Raw genomic sequence first — 22,288 nt, 5'->3', positions numbered from 1 at the left:
AATCGCATTATAGCCAATTCTTGCTAATGAGGGTGAAAGGAAAGGCTGGTGGGTTTTGGGAATGCTGGATGACTAAAGAAATTGAGGGTTTAGTTAAGAAAAAGAAGGAAGCATATGTCAGGTATAGACAGGATAGATCAAGTCAATCCTTAGAAGAGTATAAAGGCAGTAAGAGTATACTTAAGTGAGAAATCAGGAGTACAGAAAGGGTAACTGGGCAGAGAATTGAACCCCTCAAAGATCAACAAGGCAGCCTTTGTGTGGAGCCGCAGGAGATGGGGGAGATACTAAACGAGTGTTTTGCATCAGTATTTACAGTTGAACAGGACATGGAGATATAGATGGTAGGGAAATAAATGGTGATAGTCACAGGTGAGGTGCTGGAAGACTGGAGGTTGGTAAAGACTGATTCGGGATAGTCATCATGGCTTTATGCATGGGAAATCATATCTCTCACACTTAATTGAGTTTTTTGAGGAAGTAACAAAGAGGATTGATGAGGGCAGAGTGGTACATGTGATCCATGTGGACTTCAGTAAGGCGTTTGACAAGGTTCCCTATGGGAGACTTATCAGCAAGGTTGGATCTCATGGAATACAGGGAGAACTAGTCATTTGTAGACAGAACTGGCTTGAAGATAGAAGACAGAGGGTAGTGGTGGAGGGTTGTTTTTCAGACTGGAGGCCTGTGACCAGCGGAGTGCCACAATGATCGGTGCTGGGTCCACTAGATTTCATCTTTTACATAAATGATTTGGATGTGAGCATAAGAGGTATAGTTATTAAGTTTGCAGTTGACACCAAAATTGGAGGTGTAGTGGACAGCGAAGAGGGTTACCTCAAATTACAAAGGGATATTGATCAGATGGGCCAATGGGCTGAGAAGTGGCAGATGGAGTTTAAGTTAGATAAATGCAATGTGCTGCATTTTGGGAAAGCAAATCTTAGCAGGACTTATAAACTTAATGGTAAGGCCCTAGGGAGTGTTGTTGAACAAAGAGACCTTGGAATGCAGGTTCATAGCTCCTTGAAAGTGGAGTCACAGGTAGATAGAATAGTAAAGAAGACATTTAGTATGCTTTCCTTTATTGGTCAGTGTATTGAGTATTGGAGTTGGGAAGTCATGTTGCGGCTGTACAGGACATTGGTTAGGCCACTGTTGGAATATTGCATGCAATTCTGATCTCCTTCCTATCAGTAGGATGTTGTGAAACTTGAAAGGGTCCAGAAAAGATATACAGGGATGTTGCCAGGGTTGGAGGATTTGAGCTATAGGGAGAGGCTGAACAGCCTGGGGCTGTATTCCCTAGAGTGTCAGAGGCTGAGGGATGACTTTATAGAGGTTTATAAACTCATGAGGGGCATGGATTGGATAAATAGACAAAGTCTTTTCCCTGGGTTTGGGGAGTCCAGAACTAGAGGGCATAGTTTTAGGGTGAGAGGGGAAAGATATAAAAGAGACCTAAGGGGCAACATTTTCACTGAAAGGGTGGTACATGTATGGAATGAACTGCCAAAGGAAGTGGTGGAGGTTAGTACAATTGCAACATTTAAAAGGCATCTGGATGTGTCTATGAATAGGAAGGGTTTAGAGGGATATGGGCCAGGTGCTGGCAGGTGGGACTAGATTGGGTTAGGCTATCTGGTTGGCATGGACAAGTTGGACCGAAGTTCCATGCTGTACATCTCTATGACTCTCTGACTCGATGAAACATGTGTTACACCAGAATGACCTGTACCTCTTTAAAGCTTACTACATTTTTCATCTGGTCATTTTTCATTCAATGCGTTCATTGTCTTTCCTTTATCACAAATTCTACATAGCTCCGGAGTGCTTTTAATCTGAGGATTCTAAGCAGTTTGAAGAATTATACTTCATTAAAGATGCTACATAAATGTAAGGCGTGACTTATGTGGTTGCATGAAAAGTGCTGACAATCTCCCTACTAAAAATCTAAATGTTCACATTTATAATAGTTACTGAAAATTTAAATTGTGATCTGGGGTAAATAACACAACCCCACATCTTTCCTTTCAGTTGGATGTCTCAATGGCTTGTCCAAAGTTAGCAAGACATCCATGCTGACTTCTCAGAGCAATGTCCAACATATCTTCCTCTAGTCAGGCAGTTTGGAGGGCAGCAGTGTGTCTTTCTCTCAGATTATGTCATCAATGTGGAAATATTGCCCAGTGGCGACTGCTTGCCAATCGGAGGCCAGCACTTTTAGACTCACAATGCCATCATGGGACCCACTGCCCGCTCACCACCCCAACTAAAGGACAGACTGCTCAAATTGGTTTACCAGTCATGGAGTTGCAATAATTGAAGCCCAAGTGGGAACGTGCTGTTAGATCATCCTTAAATGTTCATTAATTACTAACTTAAAAGCCTTAGTTGGCAGTAGAGTAGGGATCTGGCGAGGTTGGATGATAATTTATATCTGATGAGGTGGTGGCATCTCAGACCCAACATTTTCCTGGCCAGAATGTAATTCCAGAGGAGGCAGTAAAGTGGTGGGATTCTGGCACACCATCGCCCTGTCATGCCTCCTCCTGAACCAGAAGATTCCAACATGGTGTCCCTGTTTTGCAACTCCCAGCTCTTCAGATTTGACTACACTGAAACTTAAATAATCCAACCATCTCTATTTCTCTACTTTCTTAATTGCAGTATATTTTGCTCTTCAAATGCTATCTAAAACTACAGACTTCGTGGCTTTTAGAGCATCGTCATTAAAGTTTATTTGCCTCAATCAATTATCCAGAAGTCATGTTAAACTACTTCATTTGAAGACGACACTTAGAACATGATTTTTCACTGTCTGGAGGTAGTGACAAAAGGGAAATAATGGACTAATTGGTCCTGGAGAGAAAGTCAGCAAAGTGAAAGTGTGGAACTTTTTTTCATTCCATTTCGTTTTACTTTTCAATGTGAAATTTACAAATGCATATGAACAGGTTAGGTAAATGGGCCAAAAGTGTGAAGTTATCCATATTGGTCAGAAGTATAATTATCCAAGTGGAGAAAGAACTGCAAAATGTTTTGATTCAGAGGGTTTCCTTGTGCATGAATTAAAAAGAACTCGCATACAGGTGCAGCAGGTACTAAAGAAGGTTAATGGAATTTTCACTTTTTTTTTGTCAAAAGAATGAAGTATAAAAGTAGGGAAGTGTTGCAAATGTGCAAGGCATTGGTGAGACTGCAACTGGAGTAATGCATATAATTTTAGTCCCCTTACCTGATGAAGAATGTAATTGCATTAGAGGCAGGTTAGAAAAGGCTCACTAGATTAATTCCAGAGAAAAAATGTTTGCCTTAATGGAACGATGAAATGGTTTAGGCCTATATTTGCTAGAATTTAGAAAAATGACAGGAGATCTACCTGAGGTATACAACATGCTAAAGGGGATTGACAAATAACATAGATCATATGTTTCCCATTGTGGAGCTATCTAAAATGAGACATCATAGTTTTCGGCTAAGGGGTAGCAGAGATGAGGAGAAATTACTTCTCTCAGAGGGTTCTGAATCTGTGGAATTCACTATCCAGAGTGCGGTGGATGACGGGACATAGGATAAATTTAAGGAGGAGATAGACAGGTTTTTAATTAGCAACAGGTTAAAGGGTTATGGGGAGTGGGCAGCAAAGTGGAACTGAGGGCAAGATGAGCCATTATTAGATTAAATAGTCGAGCAGGCTTGGGGGCTGAATTATCAACTCCTGCTCCAAATTCTTATTTTCTTATGTGCACTGATTCCTAAAAAAAAGAACCTAAATTAGTGAATCAAACAAACATAGCAGTGTAATACAATATAGAAGCAATTTGTGAGTCTAACTGAATTTCACAACATAAAACCTGCCTCTTATTCTGACTAGTTAGGCTACAAGCACATGAAATGCTTGCTTAAAGGGAATGCCCTGTGGCACCATTTGCCTAGGAATTATGAAATCAAGCAAGGTAACAGCTTTTATTGGATTGTTGCTCATTGTGAAAAGACATGACAGTAATGACAGAAAAGCAAATTAAGTGTTGACAATAATGCAGAAGAACAAAACCACAAAAGAACAAAACATAAGTACAGCACAGAAACAGGCCCTTCAGCCTTCTGAGCCTGTGACAATCATCATGCCCTTACTAAACTAAAAAACAAACCTTCTGCACTTACACGATCCATATCCCTCTATTCCCTCCCTATTTATGTACCCATCCAGATCCCTCATAAATGACACCAACGTGCCTGCTTCCACCACCACTTCCAGCAGTGCGTTCCAGGCTGATACTCTCTGCATGAAAAATGTCCCTCGTACATCTCCCTTAAACTTTCCCCTCTCACCTTGAACCTGTGCCCCTTGTGACAGAAACGTCAACCCTAGGATAAAGCCTCTGACTATCTACTCTACCTATGCCTCTCCTAATTTTGTGAACCTCCATCAGGTCTCCTCTCAGCCGCCATCTTTCCAGTGAAAATAATCCTAGTCTTTTTAACCTTTCCTCATAGCAAATGCCCTCGAGACCAGACAACATTCTGGTGAACCTTCTCTGCACTCTCTCCAAAGCTACCACATCCTTCTGGTGGTGTGGTGACCAAAGCTGCACACAATACTCCAAATGCAGCCTAACAAGGATTTTATATAGAGCATTTTGTTATCTTTGACAAAGTCCTGTTGAATAGGTGCAACTTTGGAACATGAGTGAATCATAGAAAAGCACATACATTAGTTATCACAAATTATCAAATAATATCACCGCAGTCATCCAGGACTGCTCTTGATGGACTATAGCATCCAAAGTCAAATTCATAGACTTTGATGACTTGTGTGAAATTATTGAAATTTCTGCAACACTGCATCAGTTGTCAAGGCTTGATTCCTAACTTTAATTATGATGGCTATCCACTCCTGCTGCCTTTTGAGAAATTGCCTTGCTGACCTTTTCCCAGTAGACTGTTGATACCGTTTTGTATCCTACTGTATTTCCCCGATCCAAGTAGAATGAGTTCCAGCACATGCTGCAGTCATAATGCACAACACTTTGAAGAGGCACTGACTTATTTTAAGTAAATAATGTGGGCTAGCTAAACCATTCACAAACTTGGGCACCGCTGGTCAGTGCAGGCAGCATGTTCATGTAAACTAGCAGGCTGCACAGAATTGTGGTGCTGCCTGCATTACCTTGAACAGAGGTGAGTTAATGCCATATCAAGATTCTTACTCCTACTTTAGGAGTTACTGAGCTTAGCCTCCTGAACACACAGCAAGCAGAGAGTTTTGAGGTCCCACTGGGGGGGTCAGCATACAAACTTGCAGAAGTGAATGTTTCCAGCTTCATCCTGCCTCTGCACCATTCTCCTGAGGGAGGAGAAAGGCTCCCTGGATGGCAGTGAACTGACAACTAACCATTTATTAAGCCTACTGTCAGAAGCCAACGGAAATGTTCGTGGGAAACAGGAGCCATCCTGACGCCTTCAAGATCCATCTGCTGGCCTGGCTTCAGCTTAAACCACAGACTATTCCCATTGGTATGGGAATGGATTCCCAGTTACCACATTTCAACCCCTGCTTCCCCTCCCCAGCATCACAATGGTGACCTGGGAACATGTTTTAGTTTAAACGTTAAAATGTTAGTGAGTGGTTGCCTCTACCTTAGGAGACCTGTTCCTTTACTTATCAACTTCTGTGTTGGATTATCTCATACCCGGCCTCCTGCTGTCCATCATTCAGTCAGCCTTCCCTCTGGCTACAAATTGACCAGTTCAGGAAAAAATTACAGAAGAGTGACTGTCCTCCACACAGTGGAGATATTGTCCCCACGTTTATGTTGATGACAAGATCCTGAGGCTCATTGCAAAAACCTTACACAAAAAATACATGCCATACTCTGTCATCAACCCAATCATTACCCCATTCCATATCAGGGGAGTTAAAGTTAACCACTTTTTATTAGTTTTTGCACCTCTTAATAATTTTGTGCGCAGTAAATACATTCACAATGCTCTCAAGATAGAGTTCCAGAACTTTGATGGAGCCACAGTGAAGAAATGGTGATATAGGTCCAAATCAGAATGTCGCATGACTTGGAGGGAAATTTGCAGGTGACAGGGCTCCCTTGTATCTGCTGGCCTTTGTCCTTGAGGTGGTAGTGGTCATGAATTTGGTAAGTTTATCTAAGGAGCATGATGTGTTGTTGCATCTTGCAGGCAGTATATACTCCTGCCATTGTACGTGGTGATAAAGGGAATGAATGTTGAGGATAGTAGATGGGATGCCAAACAAGTAGGCTGTCATGTTATGCATGACATCAAAGATGTTGATGGTGGGGGAATTCAGTGATTGGTAATGCTATTGAATGTCATGGGGAAATGGTTGGAATATCTCTTGTTGGAGATGTTCATTGCTTGGCATAACGAGTGGTGTGAATGTTACGTAGGCTAGCATTTTTGATTCAAATTGAATCATCTACTATTGGGGTATTCAAACCCATGTATTCAGAATATTAGAAGACAGTGAGGACTGCAAGTGCTGGAGATCAGAGTTGAAAAGTGTGGCACTGGAAAAACACAGCAGGTCAGGCAGCATCAGAGGAGCAGGAGAGTCGATGTTTCAGGTATAAGCCCTTCATCCAGAATGTTAGCCTGAGTTTTGGATTACTAGTCCAGTGACAATTTGCAATACACCACCATCCTCCTGTTTATCCCCTTGCACTTTTGACTGAAGATGCTTGCAAATGCTTCAGCTTTGTATTTTGTATTGTTATGCTCAACTCCCTCGTGATTAAGGTTGACAATATTTGTGAGTTGTTTAGTTGTCTATCCACAATCCACAGCTGGATGTGGCAGGACTGTAGAGCTTAGACCTGATCTAATGTTGTGGAACTTCTTAGCTCTGTCTATTGCATGTTTGGCACACATGTGTGTTGTAGGTGCATTAACACTCACCTCACTTTTAGGTATGCTTGGTGCCGCTCCTCAAATGCCCTTCGCATTGAACAAGGCCCCAGTTGGTTGCAACAGTAGTGGGGGAAAATACCAGGCCATGAGGTTCCCAGATTTTGATATAATTAATACAATTCTGTTGCTGCTCATGGCCCACAGTGTCAGATTAATGATCAGCCTCGAGTTGGTAAATCTGATAAGTCTATTCCAATTAGTGTGGTGGTTATACCACATAACACAAAGGAGAATCTCCTCATTGTGAAGGTAAGACATATATTTACAAAGACTGGACAGTGGTCACTCCAACCGATACTGTCATGGAGAGATGCTAACAGAAGAATGGTGAGTTGCATGAGTTTGCTTCCATCAGGATGTATTAATTGTTGTATCAATACTGTTGTTATCTGTTGTAACATACAAAACTGGGCATGAATATCATGGTACTGAAGAAGTCAACAAATACTTATTGAACTAACTATTATGGATAAATATTACATTCCTCAGACACAAAAGTGTTTGAACGAGCCTAAAAACATTATAGGTCAGTTAGCTCAGTTGTTTAATGGCTGGTTTGCAATGTAACATAATGCTAAGAGTGTTGGTTCAATTCCTAAATTAACTGATTAAATTAGATTCCCTACAGGGCGGAAACAGGCTCTTCGACCCAACCAGTCCACACCAACCCTCCGAAGAGTAACCCACCCAGACCCATTCCCCTACATTTACCCCTTCACCTAACACTACGGGCAATTTAGCGTGGCCAATTCACCTAACCTGCACATTTTTGGACTGTGGGAGGAAGCCGGAGCACCCAGAGGAAACCCACACAGACACGGGGAGAATGTACAAACTCCACACAGACAGTTGCCTGAGGCGGGAATTAAAACCAGGTCTCTGGCTCTGTGAGACAGCATTGCTAACCACTGTGCCACCCATGTTACTCTAAAAGACTCTACTTCTCAACCTCTTTCTCCTCACCTGAGGTGTGGTGACCATCAGGTTAAACCATCACAACTTCATTCTCTGATGAGAAAGAAGCCCTATGATGTGGTTGGACCATGGTGACATTACCTTTGTGCCACAAGAGAGGAGCATGTTTCTCGTAGCATGTCAAGCATCAAGTGATTGGAGGCAAAATGGATTATGAGACTGACATGCCCTCAGGTTACATACAGTCATAGAGTCATAGAGATGCATAGAACAGAAACAGACCCTTCGGTCCAATTCGTCCATGCTGACCAGATATCCTAACCTAATCTAGTCCCATTTGCCAGCACCTAGCCCGGCCCGTATTCTTCCAAACTCTTCCTATTCATATACCCATCCAGATGCTTTTTAAATGTTGCAATTGTACCAGCTTCACTAATTCCTCTGGCAGCTCATTCCATACACGCACCACCCTCTGCATGAAAAGGTTGCCCCTTAGGTCCCTTTTATATCTTTCCCCTGTCATACTAACCTTATGCCCCCTAGTTCTGCTCATGACTTTATAAACCTCTATAAGGTCACCCGACTGCCTTAACGCTCCAGGGAAAACAGCCCCAGCCTATTCAGCCTCTCCCTGTAGCTCAAATCCCCCAACCCTGGCAACATTCTTGTAAATCCTTTCTGAATCCTTTCAGGTTTCACTACCTCCTTCCAATAAGAAGGAGACCAGAATTACATACAATTTTTCAGAAGTAGCCTAACCAATGTCCTGTATGGCCACAACATGACCTCTCAACTTTTATGCTCATGCTATGACCACTAAGGAAAGCATGCCAAACACATTATTCACTATCCTATCTATCTGTGACTTCACTTTCAAGGAGCTATGAACCTGCACTCCCCAGGACCTTACCATTAGGTGTATAAGTCCTGCTCTGATCATCCTTTTGAAAATGCAACACCTCACGTTTATCTAAATTAAACTCCATCTGCCACTCCCCAGCCCATTGGCCCATCTGATCAATATTCCATTGTACTCAGAGGTAACCTTCTTCACTGTCCACTACACTCCAATTTTGGTGTCATCTGCAAACTTACTAACTATATCTCCTATGTTCACATTCAAATCATTTGATTAAATAACGAAAAGCAGTGGACCCAGCATCTATCCTTGTGGCACATGTTATGGACGAGGCCAGATTTCTTAAAATATTTTTAAGCAGATACCCCAGACCATAATTTTGCTATTTGTTTTAGCTAATAGAGGATATTCCCGGCCTAAAGTAGCTGGTTCGATTGCCAAGTGCTAAACAAACAAAATTTATTTACAAAATTATGCAATGAAACACAAAGAACAGAAAACAGAGTACTGGATAATCTATCTGATCCAAATCTGACTTAATGATGCTGTTCCAAAAATACTTGCAACAGTCCTAGTACACACATCCCTTAGCACAAACAGTAAAAATGAAACAGAGTTTACAAAAGAGAAGTGGGCAGCCTGTTTCACACATCCCCTGCTACAACTGGTCTTAATAAAATTCTGAACTGAATTTAAAAAAACTCTAATCTAAATGAAGGCTAGTTATGCAGCTAGCTGGCCACTCCTCGTTGATTATATTGTTTTTTTTAAAGACATGAAAGCTTTTGGTCTGAAGCGCTATCTATTAGGGATAAACAAAGGGCCCCAATAAAACATTCAAACCCAGCCTAGTTAGAGCCTGGCCAATTACCCCATCTCTGAAAAAAATCACAAGGGCGTAGTAACCTTGTAAAAAGAACCAGTATTGTGACACACACCACTGGTCGCAGGCCCCCAGTCTGAAAAACAATCCTCCACTACCACCCTCTGTCTTCTATAGGTAGACAACCCTTTATCCGAAATTCTGAAATCCGAAAGGCTCCAAAGTCCGAAAGATTTTTTTGTGAAGTTTCTTTCTCATTAACAAGGTTGTTTGGTTGCAAACAGTTAACCCAAGTCGACACCCACTCGATGTGTGTCACTCAGATATGATGTGGGGGGCATTGCCAGCATTGGCAGGCCACAATTCTGTCTCAAGGCCTGTCTTACTTCGTGAGTCTGCTCCTCTGGTAAGATTTTTAAAAATTTCATCATCAAGTTGTCACTTATTCTGAAATTCGAAAAATTCTGAATTCCGAAAACCAGCTGGTCCCAAGTATTTCAGATAAAGAATTGTGCACCTGTACCTTCAAGCCAGTTCTGCATTCAAATAGCTAGTTCTCCCTGTATTCTATGAGATCTAACCTTGCTAACCAGTCTACCATGTGGAACCTTGTCAAATACCTTACTGAAGTCTATATAGATCACATCTACCATTCTGCCCTCAACAATCCTCTTCAATACTTCTTCAAAAAACTCAATCATAAGACATGATTTCTCGTGCACAAGCCATGTTAATTATTCATAATCAGTCCTTGCCTTTCCAAATTCATATAAATCCTATCCCTCAGGATTCCCTCCAACAACTTGTCCACCACTGATATCAGGCTAACTGTCTATAGTTCCCTGGCATTTCCTTACTGCCTTTCTTAAATAGTGGCACCATGTTAGCCAACCTCAAATCTTCCAGCACCTTACCTGTGACTATTGATGATACAGCAAGGGTCACAGCTGTCACCTCCCTAGCTTCCCACAGAGTTCTAGGGTACACCTGATCAGGTTCTGGGGATTTTTTAACTTTTATGTGCTTTAAGACAACCAATACCATCTCCTCTGTAATATGGACATTTTTCAAGATGTCATCATCTGTTCCCCATGTTCTATACCTACCATGTCCTTGCCCACTAATGCAAATACTTGTTTAGTATCTCTACTATTTCCTGTGATTCCACACAAGGGCCACCTTGCTGATCTCTGAGTGGCCCTATTCTCTCGCTAATTACCCTTTTGTCCTTAATGTATTTATAAAAATCCTTTTGATTCACCTTAACCCTATTTGCCAAAGCTATCTGTTGTCCCCTTTTTGCCCTCCTGATTTCCCTATTAAGTATACTCCTACTGCCTTTACACTCTTCTCAGAATTCACTCGATCTCTCCTGTTTATACCTGACTTATGTTTCCTTCTTTTTCTTAACCAAACTCTCAATTTCCCTAGTCATCCAGCATTCCCTACACCTTTTTGCCTTGCCTTTTACTCTGACAGAACACGCTGTCTCTGGACTCTTGTTAACTCATTTTTGAAGACTTCCCATTTTCCAGCTGTTCCTTTACCTGTGAACATCTGCCCCCAATCAACTTGTGAAAGTTCTTGCCTAATACCTTCAATGTGATGATATCATGAGTATATTTCTTAAAGGAATACTGACATACTGACCATAGGACATACCACCAGAGTGAGGAGGTAGTCAAGTACAGTCTTCCTCTTGATGGTTCCCTCATCATCTACCGATGGCCCAGTCTCGTGACAATGTCCTTTTGGGCTTGACCACCTTAGTCAGTAATAGTGCTACCTAACAACTCTTAGTAATACATATTGAAATCTCCCATCCCGAGTACATTATGTGCCCTTTCCACCAATAGCTCATCCTCCAGGTGGTATTCAACAAGGAGTAGAAACTAATGTAAAATGATACATTGTAACAGCTTTCTTTTTATTTCTGAATAGATTCTGTCATGCAACCTCAAGGACAGTCCCTCTTGCCTGCTCTGATATTTTCCTTTTTAAAAACTATTAGCGCTTCATCGTTTCCTTTGCTTCCACATCCTTCCTGATTGCCTTGTAGCTAGAAGCATTAAGTATCCAATTTTCTCTTTGAAGTCAGTTTGAATTGATCATAATTTGTCATATTCCCATGCAACTATTTGTCCGCGCAATTCACCAACCCTTTTAACCAAATCTGCAATTTGCAAACATACACTTGAAATGCACCTTGGAGCTCTTTGTATTTTCTTTATTTCCACCTATTCCTTTATTATTTTTAACATGAGTTGTGTCATCTAGGTGTCTGTGCAGTACTGTCTAATTTTACTAACTGTACCTTGGTGAACCGCCCCTTTAAAACCTCCACCACAGCACTAGTTAAGCTGCTTGCGTGGATAACGTCACCAACATCATTCAGGTGCACTATAAACAGGTTCAATTCTGCCACACATGTGGTTCAAATATCTCCCTGAATTTGAAGATCTTCCTTATTCACCAATGTCTCACCATGCACTAGCTGGTTGTACTTTGTCAGTAAAATTCTCATTAACTCATAGTAGTGGTTGCAACCAGAGATCATTATCTTTAAGTTTTTGCTTTTTAAAGCATCTCAATGTTCCTTTAACTCTTTTAGAACTCTTTAGCATCTGTTCGAATCTGAAAATGAGTGCATTCTTTCTAGCAGTCATTCCCTGTTTACAAGAACAATTGCACAGCAATTAGGACATGAACCCTCAAGTCTGTTCTGCCATACAATAAGATTGATTGTGGTCTCACTCCCATTCTTCTGTCTGCTCCTCAGAGCCCTTCAGTTTTTTGTCGATCAAATTGTTTTTCAGGTCTCAGTATAAGAAAATAGTTGCATTTCATGACCACAGAACATTCCAAAGACTTTTCATCCAACAACAGTGTAGCCATTGCTGCAATGTTAGAGTTGGAGTTAGAATTAGGTTGCTGTCACATGTCCTCAAGTACAGGAATACATGAGTACAGTGAAAAGTGCACAAAATCACCATTTCCAGCCCCACTTCATGTCCAAAGGTACCGAGGTACAAAATCTTAAGGATAAATGAGAAAAATAAAGAAATAAAGGCAAGATTTCAGCATGACAATCCTAAAGTTCTATAGCAGCAAGTCCCTGCCAGGGCGGGAGTCCTTGCTCACTTCCTCACTTGACCCCTAATGTAGGAAAGGAGCAGCCAGTTTTGTACAGCAGGCTCTCATGAACTCAGAAATAATAATCACTTCATAATTTTGTGGTGTCAATTAAGGAATAAATATTGACAGGGGCATGAGGAAAATAGTGGCATGGATGTGTTATAATGATGTAAAAGTGGCTTTGTTTAACTTTGCATTCAAAAAGAGATTATAATGACATGTAGTGAAGGAGATACTGCTCCCACAATATAGGAACACAGAAAACCATCGCAGAAGTGGGCCATTCAGAACTTCAAATCTTCTCCACCTTTCAATACGATCACAGCTAATCATCCACACCAGTACCCTGTTTTCACTTTCTCCCCATACTCTTTGATCCCTTTGGTCCTAAAGTCTAACTCTTTCTTGAAAATATTCAATGTTTTGATCTCAACTGCTTTCCATAGCAGAAAATTCCACAGCATCAGCATGCTCTGGATGATGGAAGTTTTCCTCAGCTCAGTTCTAAGTGGCGTACTCCATATTCTGAGGCCATATTTCCAGAATTGTAAAGGTTTCTATGTGTGATCTCATCTCAATCTTTCAAATTCTAAATTGAAGCTACAATTCCAACTCATCCAGTTTTCCTTCATATTTTTTTCTGCATCCCAGGAATCAGAGAATCATAGAATCTCTGCAGTTTGGAAAGAGGCCATTCAGCCATTCAAGTCTGTACCAGCCCTCTGAAGCGCATCCCATTCAGACCTAGCCCCCCACCCGATCTCACATGACCCCACATTTTACGCTGGCTAACCCACTCAGCTTGGACAACATGTCACAATTTAGCATGGCCAATCCCCCAACTAAGCTGCACACCTTTGTAATCAGTCTGATAAACCTTTGTTGCATTCCGCTAACAGGCAGAATCTTTCCTCAGATAAGGTACCATTTTAAATTCTGTTTCAGAAAATCATACAAGTAATGTGGATATGCAAGGGTAAATTTTGCTAGCTCTTGTGCTAGCTCTCTAGTTTATCTCAGTAATTTTTCTATTGATTTCCTAATTGGCTTCCTGCCCCTCCTTCTGACAGGCCCATTTTTTTCATAACACAAGTGCTTGCTCTTAGCATTAGGCTAATAGATGTATGCTGTGGGTTCTCATTGATAGATATAGAATCAATACAAACATTTTGAAGTTGATGTAAGGTTCAGTTGAATGCATCATGATTTATAGAGGAGCAGATTACAATGATTGTGCCTGTTACCCCTTTTCAGGACTCTCCTCTACTGAAATACATAATGATATAACCTAATATATCTCACACCTGAGCAAAAATAAATGATATTTCATTTTATGAGGTCTGCTAAGATATTTCTGTGTAAACAAACTCATTTTTTCTGCAACATTTTAGGATTGTTTTCACAGAGGTAACCAATGATATGCAATATGCTGCAGGGTCTTTTGTCTCCCAAGTTGCATTTCCGGATCTATTTTCAGTAATATTGAACTTTGCAGTACAAAACAGATGAAACAGCTTTTATGGATTTGTTTACTGAAAACAAGCTAAAATGTAGTTTTTGCCTGCATTCCCCTGAACTGGAACCATGCTCACAGATAGCACACAACACTGACATATTTTGGGAAGATGCAAGGTGGAAAATGTACCATTCCATTTGCAACCTAAGCTAATATGCAATGCAGAGAGCACAGTGTTGTTGGAAGTACAATTATTCAGATGAGAAATTAATCTGAATTATTGCCTTAAAATAGTGCACTGTAGTGACTGGAACCAGATGGGCAATGTTGACTATGATGTTCTTGATCGGGGTTGTTAACCTAGGCCAATCAGGATAGCCTTGGCTGACAGATATAACCAGAAATTAGAATCTCCTCAGTTGAGGACTGATGCTGAGGTGGATGGCCACAGCCAGTGTAGTGCGCACTAGTAAATGAATGGGTGACTTGGTGACAGCACCCAGCCTCTGTGTAGTTATTTCATGCACATAGAAGATAAAGATCCTGCAGCAGTATTCAAAGGAGGACTGGTACCTTACCAAAATTCTGTCCTCCATATTTCCCTCAATTTGCCACAAGCGAATCATGATGAAATGGTTACTTAGCTTCTGGGATCTTTCTGTGCTTTGGACAAAATTATTGTTCCGTTCACCTAAGACAGCACTCACCCTAATGTAGAATAATTTTTCAAAATCTGTAAATGCACTATTCCACTGTCCTTGTCTCACTCTGCATTCCGTGACAGAAGTATTGGTCCCATCAGCATTGTTGTGTCTGATGGGGTTAGAAAATTAAGCAGGAATTCCTACATTTCTGCTGAACTGAAATGACACAGTATATTCCAGGCAGCCTTCTAATACGTTAAATATAAAAAAAAGTCTTCAATATGATTTATTGTGCAAAATCACAAGGGGTTTTAAATGGGGCTTTGAATATTTGAGACAGGCTTTAAATTTGTATTTTTCTCTGTGGCTTTTTTTGGTGCTTTTACCTGGTCTCTCTGCATCTGAGAAGGTAAAAAAAAAACCTTTATTTGGCTTGAAACCACGAGCTGAGTATTGTCTGCAAGACTATTGCAACATTCAATTTGAATAATTTACAAGAATCAGGAGAGCAGGAAGACTGTAGAAATGAGGGAATGTGAAGATGAATTAGCATGGAATGCAGTTGAAAAATGAGGCACTGGAAAAGCACAGCACGTGAGGCAGCATCCGAGGAGCAGGAGAATTAACGTTTCGGCATTAGCCCTTCACCAAGAGAAAGGCTTTTGGACTCGGATCTCCAGCATCTGCAGTCCTCACTTTCTCCTGTCATGGAATGCAGCCCAGTGTGAGACAAGGACACTCACTGAAAACTAGAAAATGCCACGCCAGTTAGCAGGCTACAATAAAATTAATGATACGATTGTTTTAAATTCTTCTACACTGATATTTTGTAGTTGACACATTATAAAGTAAAATGAAGCATGCCAGTGAGATCAATAAGTTAAGCTGGGATGTCTGTACGTGATGTCACATCACCAAGCATACCTGTAGACCATGTCATCCATACTTGACCAATAACGATTTGGATCAACATTGTCCTGTTGTAGGGTGCACAAAGTGAGAGTTTTGAACAGTATGAAAGATGGGATTATAGAATCATAGGTGTTTTGGTGCAGAAGGAGGTTATTAGCTCCATCATGCCTGTACCAGTTTGTTGAATGAGCATCATTATCTCGTGTCAATCTCCTGCTTTTTCCTCATACCCTTGCACACTCTTTCTGACCCAATACTCATCTAATGCCCTCTCAAATACCCCAAAATCCATATTACAGAGGAGGAGGTGCTGGGTATCTTATAGTACATAAAAGTGGATAAATTCCCAGGACCTGATCAGTAATTGCTGGACCCCTTGCTGAGATACTTGTATCATCAATCGTCACAGGTGAGGTGCAAGAAGACTGAAGGTTGGCTAGCGTGGCGCCATTATTTGAAATAGGTGGAAAGGAAAAGAACTATAGACCAGTGAGCCTGACATTGGTGGTGGACAGGTTGTTGGAGGAAATCTTGAGAAACAGGATTTACATGCATTTGAAAAGGCAAGAACTGATTAAAGATAGTAAACATTGCTTTGTGCATGGGAAATCATGTCTCATAGACTTGATTGAATTTCTTGAAGAATTAATGAGAATTGATGAGGGCAGAGCGGTTAATGTGATCTATATAGACTTCAGTAAGGCATTCGACAAAGTCCCTCATGGTAGACTGGTTAGCAAGGTTAGATCTCATGGAATAGAGAAGAACTAGCCAATTGGATATAGAATTGGCTTGAAGATAGAAGACAGAGGGTGGTGGTGGAGGGTTAATTTTCAGACTGGAGGCCTGTGACCAGTAGTTTGCCACAAGGATCGGTGGTGGATCCACTACTTTTGTCATTTGTGTAAATGCTTTGGATGTAAACAGGTATAGTTATAGCTATAATCAGGTATAGTTAGTAAGTTTGCAGCTGACTCCAAAATTGGAGGTGTAATGGACAGTGAAGAAGGTTGCCTCAGAATACAATGGGATCTTGGTCAGATCCGCCAATGGGCCGAGGTGTGGCAGGTGGACTTTAATTTAGATAAATCTGAGGTGCCATATTTTGGAAAGGCAAATCAGAGCAAGCCTTATACACTTAATGGGAAGGTGTTCGGGAGTATTGCTGAACAAAGAAATCTTGGACTGCAGGTTCATAGTTGCTTGAAAATAGAGTTGCAGGTAGATAGGATAGTGAAGAAGGCATTTGGTATGATTTCCTTTATTGGTCAGAGCATTGAGTATTGGAGTTGGGAGGTCATATTGCAGCTGTACAGAACATTGATTAGGCCATGTTTGAAATATTACATGCAAATCTGATCTACCTCCTATCAGAAGGATGTTGTGAAACTGAAAGGGTTCAGAAAAGATTTACAAGGATGTTGCCAGGGTTGGAGGATTTGAGCTATAGGGAGAGGTTGAATATCCTAATCTAACTTAGTCCCATTTGCCAGCACCTGGTCCATATCCCTCTAAACCCTTCCTATTCTTATACCCATCCAGTTGCCTTTTAAATGCTGTATTTGTACCAGCCTCCACCACTTCCTCTGGCAACTCATTTCAACAGGCACCATTGTCTGTGTGAAAACGTTGTCCCTTAGGTCCCTTTTCTACCTTTTCCCTATCACGCTAAAAGGTTAGGATATCTGGTCAGCATGGACAAGTTAGACCGAAGGGTCTGTTTCCGTGCGGTATATCTCTAAGGCTCTATTATTCTAACTAAACCCTCTTCAAACACATGTCCAGCTCATGCATTTCATACGCTGACTATTCACTGAGTGAAATAAAACTTTCCTCACAAAACTCTTGCTGTATTTGCAAATCATTTAAAACCTATGCCCTCTTGTTCCCTTCGCAAGCAAAAATAGCTTCTCCCTATCTACTCTACTCATGATTTTGAAAGTCTCTATCAGATCTCCTTTCTGCCTTCCTCTTTCCAAGGAGACCCATTCCAACTTTTTGAATTTATCCTCCGAGCTGAAGGTCTTCATTCCTGGAATCATTCTTGTAAACTATTTCTGTAGTCTCTCCAATGTGTTTACATCCTTCCGGTAGAGTGATGCCTGAAACTGTACACAATAATCCAGCTGAGATCTAAAAAGTGCCTTGTATAAATTCAACATCATATCCTTATTGTAATCTAAATAGGAGCAGACAAAGAAGGACTAACACAGTAACAAAGATAAGTTTACAGTGCATGTATGTACATTCTCAAAGTTTAGTGATAAGAAATAGACACAGATTGTCATGTGAGAACAAAGGGGCAGAATGGGGTCATATCCCCGGTTGGAGAATCTGTAAAAATCCCAGTTCTCTTCCGTTGTAACGGCCCGTGGAAATTAAGAAGATTACAAGCCAATAGCAGGCTTTCTCCAAGATTGAGGACTCAAGATCACCAATTCTACTCTCCAAGCAGAGGCAAGCAGCTTTCCATCCGCCTGAGATTAAGGAACGGTGAGGGAACTTGACCATAGCTTAGTGACAATGGGGTGGAGTAATGGGTAAACAGTCACTGTCTAGAACTGAATGGGTTTGAAGAAATGCAACTCAGAGAGGAAACCTCACATGAACCAGTATGAAACCAAATCAATATCTACAGGCACATACCAATGCCTGTATGGTATTGGTATACAGGCATTTTCAATACTGGTTCAATACTGGTTTTGATCTTCTGGGAGCTGGATTCATACTGGAGGCAACCACAATACCGATCATTCTCTTAAACAAAAATGTGACACCAGCAGCTTTCATGATTTTTCAGCTTGGACTCAGATTACCCTATAAACCCCATTCTGCCTTGTGCTCATATATAAATTCCATACGTGTGTTCTGTTTATCATGAGGGGGAAATCTCATAGAAATATATAAAATCCTGTTGGGATCGGCTAAGCTAGATGCAGGAAAAATGTTCCCAATGTTGGGGAAGTCCAGAACTAGGGGTCACAGTCTAAGAATAAGGGGTAATAAATAGATTATTATTAAAAGAGGAGGTCGTGCCTGACAAACCTGTTCGAATTCTTTTAAGAGGTAACAAGAAGGTTAGACCAGGGAAACCCAGTGGATGTTATCTACCCAGACTTCCAAAAGGCCTTTCATAAGGTGCCTCACAGGAGGCTGCTGAGTAAGGTGAGGGTCCATGGTGTTCGAGGTGAGTTACTGGCATGCATTGGGGATTGGCTGTCTGACAGAAGGCAGTGAGTTGGATAAAAGGTTCTTTTTTGGAATGGCAGCTGGTGATAAGTGGGGTCCTGCATGTTTTGGTATTGGGGCCGCAGCTGTTCACTTTATATATTAATAATCTGGATGAAGGGACTGGGGGCATTCTGGTGAAGTTTGCCAATGGCATGAAGTTAGTCAGACAGGCAGATAGTACTGAAGAGATGGGGAGGCTGCAGAAAGATTCAGACAGTTTAGGAGAGTGGTCCAGGAAATGGCTGATGAAATTCAACGTGAGCAAGTGCGAAGTTTTGCACTTTGGAAAAAAGAATTCAGGCACGCACTATCACACTATTTTTTAAATGATGAGAAAATTCATAAAGCCAAAGTTACAAAGGGTTCTGGGAGTGCTAGTCCAGGATTATCTAAAGGTTGATTTATAAGTTGAGTCCATGATTAAGAAAGCAAATGTAATGTTATCATTTATCTCAAGAGGGTTGGAACATAAAAGCAGTGATGTGCTTCTGACACTTTATAAAGCTCTGGTTATGCCCCATTTAGAATAATGTGTCCAATTTTGGGCCCCACACCTCAGGAATGATATACTGGCACTGGAACGCCTCAGTGGAGATTCACACATATGATCCCTGGAATAGTAGGCCTAACATTTGATGATTGGCTGAGGATCCTGGGATTATATTCATTACAGTTAAGAAGGTTGTGGGGAGTTCTAATAGAAACTTACAAGATAATTCATGGCTAAGAAAGGGTAGACGCTGGGAAGTTGTTTCCATTAGGTGGGGAGACTAGGACCCGTGGGCACAGCCTTAAAATTAGAGGGGATCAATTCAGAACGGAAATGAGGGGACGTTTCTTCAGTCAGAGTGTGGTGGGCCTGTGGAATTCACTGCCATGGAGCGCAGTGGAGGCTGGGATCTTGGGTGTCTTCAAGGCAGAGATTGATGAACTCTTGATCTCGCATTGAATTAAGGGCTATGGGGAGAGTGCGGGTAAGGTGGAATTGAAATGCCCATCAGCCATGATTAAATGGCGGAGTGGTCTCGAGGGGCTGAATGGCCTTGCTTCTACTCCTAAACTTTGTGGTCTTATGGTCTTTTGGTAAGTCAGTCAGGATTGAGATGAGGAAGAATTTCTTCACTTAGAGTTGTGAAATGGGAATTCTGTACCACTGTAAGCTATTAGAACCAGTTTGTTATATATATCTAAAAGGGAGCTGGACATGGTCCTTGTGGTCAAAGAGATCAAGGATATGGAGAGAAAGTGGGAATGGGATACTGAGATGCATGATCAGCCACGACCATATTGAATGATGGAGTGGGCTTGAAGGGTCAAAATGTCCACGTATTTTCTATCTTTCTATTTATCATCTCATTTGTCTTTTTGAATTTTTGTTAGGTAACTCCTGTGCACCTCAACTCCCCACCCTCAGATTCCCTATCTGCAACACTTCCAAACCCTCACAGCTCCCATCTTTTCCATTCCCTACACACCATACCTCCCACTGGATTTATCAAACCAAATACCTTGTCAGGATTGTGGAACTATGGTCTGGATGTTTTAATGATATTCTGTGAACACAATTTTGGATACCTCAGCATTTCACAGCAATTACTATATCTGAAAGCAATGAAAATATTACATCACAACAACTAGCTGGCAGTTTGATTTTATGAATCTGGATGAGTGTTATCAAATCGGAGGACGACAACATGCAGAACCCTAATGATCTCCAAACCACAGAGTTTCTGATAGGCCAACATTCAATGTAGCAATATGTGTCAATCATGAGACTGTTGATTAAAATTCTTTATGTCCCATCTCCAGATAGAGTCATAGAGATGTACAGCATGTAAACAGACTCTTCAGTCCAACTCATCCATACTGACCAGATATCCTAAATTAATCTGGTCCCATATGCCAACACTTGGCTCATATCCCTTTAAACCCTTCCTATTCATGTACTCCTCCCAGATACCTTTTAAATGTCATAATTGTACCAGCCTCCACCACCTTCTCTGGCAGGTCATTCTATACACACAATTGTGTGAAACTGTTGTCCCTTAGGTCCCTTTTAAATCTTTTGCCTCTCATCTTAAACCATGCCCTCTAGTTTTGTACTCCCATACCCTGGGGAAAAGACCGTGGCTATCTACCCTATTCTTGCCCCTTAAGATTTTATGAACTTCTATAAGATCACCTCTCAACCTGTGACAGTCCAGAGAAAATAGCTCCAGTCTATTCAAGTCCCCTGAAGAGATAAGGGCAGAAACAGCTAAGCAAAAGGCTGCTGAAATTTCACATCTGGACTAGCTGTGTGGAGTTAGAGAATAATGATGTCATCCTTGACTTGTGCCAAATCATGTAGCTGAAGAGCATGTTGGAGGCCAACTCGGGTAAGTGCTGGACCCACTCATTTGTTTTGTTTTTTAAAAAGATATTACAAATTTAAGACATGGTATTGAAGAACTATAAATGTTCATACTTTTATCTGCATAATTTGTGACTTTCTGAGGCAGAACGCTAATCATCCTTTTCCTCAACAGCTGAATTTGCTGGAGGTCACAGAACACCAAAGGCGAAATGTGCTCACTCCAAGACCATCTCAGTTTGTCAAGATACTTAGTAAAAAAAATTCACTCATGGGACATGGGCATCATTGGCTGGCCAGCATTAATTTCCCTTGACAAGGTCGTGGTGAGCTACCTTCTTGAACCGCTGCAATCCATGTGTTGTAGGTTGACCCACAATGCACTGATGGAGGGGTTTCCAGGATTTTGACTCAGCAACAATGAAGGAACTGCAGCATATTTCCAATGCAGAGAAACTGCAAAAAGCTCAACACAAAAGCATTTGAAGGTACTTATGCACTAAACACAAAGCTTGCACACAGATGCAGCAGGTAATCAAAATGGCCCATGGAATATCAGCCCTTATTTCAAGGGGGCTACAGAATAAGAGTGGGGAAGTCTTCCTGGAACTGTACAATGTGCATGTAAGATCACTTCTGTCAATAGTTTTCATCCCCTAATTTCAGGAAATATGTCATTTGTTTGGAGACAGCTCAGAGAGGGTTCACGAAGATGATCCCTGGAATGGAGAGATTGTTTTATGAACAAAGATTAAACAATTTGGGACTGTACTCACTGGGGTTTAGAAGAATGAAAGGTGATCTCATTGAAACATATAGGGTTCTTATGGGCTTGACAGGTTAAATACTGAAAAGATGTTTCTTCTCATGGGACAGTCATCAACCAGTTGGCATAATTTCAGAATAAAAGGATGCCAATTTAAGATTGAAATGAGGAGGCCTTGAATATGTTTAAGGCTGAGGTAGATTCTTGATCAGTCAGGGAATCAAGGGAATGGGCAAGTGTATCTGA

This window comes from Chiloscyllium punctatum, chromosome 1 (assembly GCF_047496795.1).
Source record: "Chiloscyllium punctatum isolate Juve2018m chromosome 1, sChiPun1.3, whole genome shotgun sequence".
Classification (NCBI taxonomy): domain Eukaryota; kingdom Metazoa; phylum Chordata; class Chondrichthyes; order Orectolobiformes; family Hemiscylliidae; genus Chiloscyllium; species Chiloscyllium punctatum.
This window is presented reverse-complemented; position numbering follows the sequence as displayed.